The sequence below is a fragment of the Crocuta crocuta genome, unplaced genomic scaffold (assembly GCF_008692635.1).
Source record: "Crocuta crocuta isolate KB4526 unplaced genomic scaffold, BGI_CrCroc_1.0 scaffold383, whole genome shotgun sequence".
NCBI lineage: Eukaryota > Metazoa > Chordata > Mammalia > Carnivora > Hyaenidae > Crocuta > Crocuta crocuta.
The window spans coordinates 3,241,265-3,247,264 of NW_027531897.1; the positions used below are offsets into that span (position 1 = coordinate 3,241,265).

Consider the following 6,000-nt stretch of genomic DNA (forward strand, 5'->3'; position numbering starts at 1 on the left):
GAATAGTAAGAACCAAAGAGATCCTCCTTTACACCATACTATTAGAAAGTAAACCAAAGAAAGAAAGCCTGGTCAGGTTGAAAAGGAAGTGGTCAACATGGGGAATGTTCATTAGAATTTTAATGTAATGATAAGTAAGAGCCACTTTATAAACCAGACTTAACATGGGACACATAAAAAAATATTCTAATCAGATGTAGAAAGAGAAGCCAACCAAAAAAAAAGTCATAATAATAAGGTAAACAAAAGAATAAGACTAACACAAAAAATTAAAGCTACTTACCACTGGGTTGAAGTTCTCTCCCTGATGTTTCTTAATTGAGCCAACATTCTATGGAAACCAAAAGAAAGAAGCAAAATTAACAATAAAAAAAGGATCTTTACAATTTTAAGGATCATCTCTTCTAATTTGCCTCAAAACGTAAATTAAAATTATCAAAAATTCACCAGTGTAAACACACATATTTGCTATCTTCTAAATACAAAGCTAGCTTCTTAACCAATCACTGGTTTTTAATACATTTGTCAACTACGGTGAGACTTTATCTATATTAAATAACAAATGCCTATCTACCCTTAAAATCCCACTTATTTGAACCTACTGAGAAATAAATTTTTTCAAGCAAATAAATTCTAATCACCAATTATATTTAAATTTAGTCGTTTCTGATTGTTCTGTGAGGCATACAATGCTAATTGCTAATCAGATTCTACTCCTTCCTTTCCAGAAACTTTACTTTATTCAGAGTGGTAATGGACCCAGCTAAGTATCCACAATTGAGACTTCCAAAAAGGTTGAAAAGCGATCAGATGATACAGTTGAAATCAGTGACATATGAAGTCTGCTTTGGGGACAGAATGAGGTTGGTTATGGGCAGACATTTGTTTTCCGTATCCAGCGACAGATGTAAAAATGTATACTGCTGCAACAATACTATGACCATAAGTCAACAAGCGTGAGAAACCAACTAATAAGCCTGACAAGGTAGAAAGAGAAAACAAGCTGGACCAATGTTAACTACTGCCTACTTCTTAATTTCTTGATATGTTAGAAAACTAAATCCTCCATTTACTTAAGCCATTGCGAAGTTTTCTGTATGTATAGCCAATACACTACAAAGTGAAACAGCCTGAACCTGAAAGAGTAACATTAATAAAAAGTAACACATCATAACCTTTTTATTAAAAATTTGGTAATATTAATAAATTTGTGTTTCAAAATTTCAGTTACCATAAATTTATTGGGCTATTTTCAGCCATGCTAAATGGTTTAGCACTACTGAGTTGTTTAACCTTCTCCACAAATTCTCTTTGTAAGACACACTACAAAAAATATCTTTGTGTACAGCAAGCAAAGATGGTCACTAAATTTGTCATTCAACATACTCCTACATATGTGATAGTCTGAGAGAACGGAATTGCCAATAAGCTTACACAGAATAAGGTTATATGGAAGAGCAGTTTTGGGACAGCATACAGAAGATCTCTGTTTAGAAATGTTAGTTTAAAATACCTTGAAAGATGTCCTAGTGGGATCCTTAGTAGGCAGCTGAATATGGGCATTTAGAGACGTGGGGACAGATCCAAAATGAAGATATAAATTTGGAAGTCATCTGCCTACAGATGATATTTAAGGCAATGAATTTAGATGAAAGCATCAAGAGCATGAGCACAGACAGAAAAGAGAATAGGTCCATGATTAAGTTCTGAGATATTATGAAAATAAGAGATCAGAAAGAAGAGATAGAAAAAGCAAAAGACACTCAAGAGAGGCAGTCAGTGATTTAAAGTGATATCCTAAAAGCCAAGTGAAAAAAATGTTTCAGGGTGGAAAAAATTATCAACTATGTTAATCAAAATTTTAAAAGTGTCACCCCAGGTGACTGGGTGGCTCAGTCAGTTAAACGTCCAACTTCGGCTCAGTTCATGATTTCACAGTTCGCGGGTTCGAGCCCCGCATCGGGCTCTGTGCTGACACCTCAGAGCCTGGAGCCTGCTTCAAATTCTATGTCTCCCTCTCTCTCTGACCCTCCTGATTTCTCTCTCTCTCTCTCGGAAATAAATTAAACATTAAAAAAAAATTTCTTTAAACCCTGTCACTGTGTATTAAACTAGGTCATTGGTCACTGATTATCTTGACAGGATCATTTATTGTGAAGTGGTAGAAACAAAACAATGTTTGGAGTGATTCAAGAAAAAAGAGGATAACCTGATAGTAACTACAGATAATTTGGGTAGTTTGGCTAAAAGGGCATTAGAAAAATAGAACAGTTGGGAGAGTAGAATATGAAATCAAGAGTCACAACAGCTGATTTGTAAGCAGATAGGAATAATCTAGTTAGAAGAGTCCATTGGTAAAATTTTTAAAAATGTTTATTTTAAGAGAGAGGGAGAAAAAGGGGGGGGGAGATGGGGGATGGGGAGTGATGAGCAGCTAGAGTGGGAGAGAGACTCTCAAGCAGGCTCTGCATTATCAGCTCAGAGATTGACATAGGGGTTCCATCTCCCAAACGGTGAGATCATGACCTGAGCTGAAATCAAGAGATGGACACTTAACTGACTGAGCCACTCAGGCAGCTTCTTTTTAAGAGCCCACTGTTAAATTTCTATTAAAAGATTTGGGCAACAATTCATAAACTGTCCTAGCAAGAGCTCCCACCAATTAAAAAAAACTGTGTGTGAGGAAAACCAGACAAAAAAAAAAAAAAAAACCAGGCCTTGGGTGCAATGGTGTAACTAGCCAAATAAAACACACATCAGGTATTTTTCAAAAATATAGATTATTTTAACTTCTTTCAAGAGATTCTTATTTTGGAGATGATATATAAAACTTAATATTCTTTATTTTAAAGTGCTGATGTACTTCTTTTTGTCCAACATTCTCAACAATTATAAACACATAGTCAATCTTATTTCATCTTTGCTCAAACCACCAACTCCATTCTCTGCTATTATTTTCACAAACTCTTAGTATGGGTATTACTATAACAACTAAAAAGTAAAGTCAACATAAAAGTTTAAAAAAAAACAGTACATTATATTTTCCTATTGATTTAAAGAGATCACACAATATATCTGACTAGATTTGAGAGAAATTTTAATGTTGGACTAATCTTCCTAAATGAATTCCAAAGTTAAAATGTACAACAAAGGTTCCTCAGACATGCCCACAGCTATTAGTTGACACTTAGTGGTTGTATAAGATTATTTTAGTTTAATCATGGCTATCACAGTGGTTTGCTAATTTATATTTGGTATGCCTGTCCTTAGTACTGAGGCATTTTATAAAGGACACTACTAATCCATTATGGGTAAATACATGAATAGTAAACAATGAAAATGGTGATAAGACTAGGTGCTTGGGTAGCTCAGTCGGTTAAGTGTTCAACTTCGGCTCAGGTCATGAATTCATGGTTCATGGGTTCGAGCCCTTCGTCGGGCTCTGTGCTGACACTTAGCTCAGAGCCTGGAGCCTGCTTCTGATTCTGTGTCTCCCTCTCTCTCTGACCCTCTCCTGTTCATGCTGCCTCTCTATCTCTCTCTCTCAGAAATAAATAAAACATTTTTAAAAAAGAAAAAGAAAATGGTAAGGAAAAAATAATAAAAATAGAAAGGTAAGAAACCTATGCAATGAAAAAAATTATAAATGCTATTAAGACCATTTGATACTGAAGGAAAAAATTCAATAACTAAATGTATAAAATGTGCTATGCCTACAACATATACAGCAAGAAATGAAGAAAGTTTCTTCAATATCAGCACTACTAATCCAACTTTCGTATCAAATGAAGTTAACCTAAACATGTTTTTAAAAAACCTTACATACGTAGTAGTAGTAGGCATACACATAAAAGTTACTAAAGAGTTTCACATTTGCAAAAACTTCAGTTCTTACATTCCTACATATTACTTAATGAAATACATCCTTTAATTTGGAAACTATATACATGAATGTAACCAATAGCAATGAAGATATAAAATCAAATACTATGGTGAATAAAAGTGGCAAACGTGGGGTCCTTGTATTGTTCCTGATCTTAGAAGAAAAGCTTTCCGTTTTTCACCACTGAGTAGAATGTTAGCAATGGACTTATCATAAATGGCCTTTATTATATTGAGGTATGTTCTTTTTATACCCACTTTGTCGAGAAATTTTACCGTATCTGACTGTTGAATTTTTGTCAAATGTTTTTTCCACATTTATTGAGATGGTCATTATGACTTTTACCCTTTATTTCGTTAATGTAATATATCACACTGACTGATTTAAGGACACTGACCCATCTCTGCTTCCCTGGAATAAACGTCACTTGATCATGGTGTATGATCGTTTTAATGTATTGTTGAATTCAGTTTACTAACATTTTGTTGGGGATTTTTGCATCTATGTTCATCAGGGATATTGCCATGTAATTTTCTTTTCTTTTGGCATCTTTGTCTGGTTTTAGTATCAAGGTAATAAAGGCCTCATAAAATAAGTTTGTAGTACTTCTCTCCCCTTATAGACTCTGGAAGAGTTCGAAAAAGATAGGTATGAATTATTCTTTAAATATTTGGTAGAATTCACCAGTGAAGCTATCTAGTCCTAGCTAGAGCCATCAGGCAAGAAAAAGAAATAAAAGGCATCCAAATTGGAAAGGAAAAAGTAAAACTGTCACTATTTGCAGATGACTTAATGGTATATACAGAAAGCCCTAAAGACTCCATCAAAAAACTGTTAAATCTAATTAAGTAAATTCAGTAAAGTTGCAGGATACAAAAAACAGTTGAATTTCTAATAACAAATTTTCAGAAAGAAAAATAAAGACAACAATCTCATTTACAATTGTATCTAAGAATAAAATACCTAGGAATAAAGTTAATGAAGTGAAAGATCTGAATACTGAAAATTCTAAAACATTAATGAAAGAATTAAAGACACAAATAAATGAAAAGCTCTTCCATATTCATAAACTAGAAGAATCAATATGGATAAAATGTCCATACTACCCAAAGCAATCTAAAGATTCGATGCAATCCCTATCAAAATCTCAATGGCATTTTCCAAAAAATTAGAATAACTCTAAAGTTTGTTTGGTACCACACAAAACAAGAAAACAAGCAAAAAAACTCCAAAGAGCCAAAGCAATTTTGTAAAAGAACAAAACTAGCAGGATTATATTTGTGATTTCAAACTATATTACAAAGCTACAGAGCTACAGTTACTAAAATAATATAATGCCATAAAAATAGAGAGATCAATGGAACAGAGCAGAACACTCAAAAAATCCATTCATATACGGTCAATTAATTTATGACAAAGGAGCCAAGAACACACAATGCGTAAAGAACACCCTTCAATAAATGAGAAGTGGGGAAAAAAACTGGACAGTCACATGCAAAAGAATGAAACTTGACCACTATCTTACATCAAACACAAAAATTATCTCAAAATGGATCAAAGACTTGAACATAAGACCTGAAACCATAAAACTCCTAGAAGAAAACGGGTCGGTAAGCTTCTTGACTTGGTGATGATTTTTTTAATCTGACACCAAAAGCAACAAAAGCAAACATAAGTAGGACTACATCATACTAAAAAGCCTCTGGCACAACAAAAGAAACCATGAATAGAAGGAAAAGGTAACCTACAAACTGGAAGAAAATATTTGCAAGTCATTTATCTGACAAGAGGCTAATAAAAAATGGATAGAAGGTCTGAACAAATGCTTTTCAAAAAAACAAAAAAAAACCCCATACAAATGGGCAACGAATATACAAGAAGATGTTCAGTATCACTAATCATCAGAGAAATGATTTGTAAATAACAAAATTACCACTTCTTGCCTTTTAGTATGGCTAATATAAAAAAGACAAGAAATAATAAGTATTAGTAAGGATTTGGAGAAAAGGGAATCCATCTGTATGTTTAATGAGAATGTAAATGGGTGCAGCTACTATAGAAAACAGTGTGAAGATCCCTCAAAAAAAAAAAAAAAAAAAAGAACCCATTCAATTATT

The 6,000-nt window shown here is 33.4% G+C and overlaps 1 protein-coding gene across 7 annotated transcripts in view; it reads right to left on the minus strand.

The window, feature by feature from the left end:
• ERBIN (erbb2 interacting protein) overlaps positions 1 to 6,000 on the minus strand; it is a 128,591-nt gene that overhangs the window by 87,338 nt on the left and 35,253 nt on the right. For all 7 annotated transcript variants that reach the window (XM_077773578.1, XM_077773577.1, XM_077773575.1 and 4 more), the window contains exon 2: positions 284 to 331. The gene's annotated coding sequence lies outside the window, so the exon portion shown is untranslated. The remainder of the gene's footprint in view (positions 1 to 283; positions 332 to 6,000) is intronic.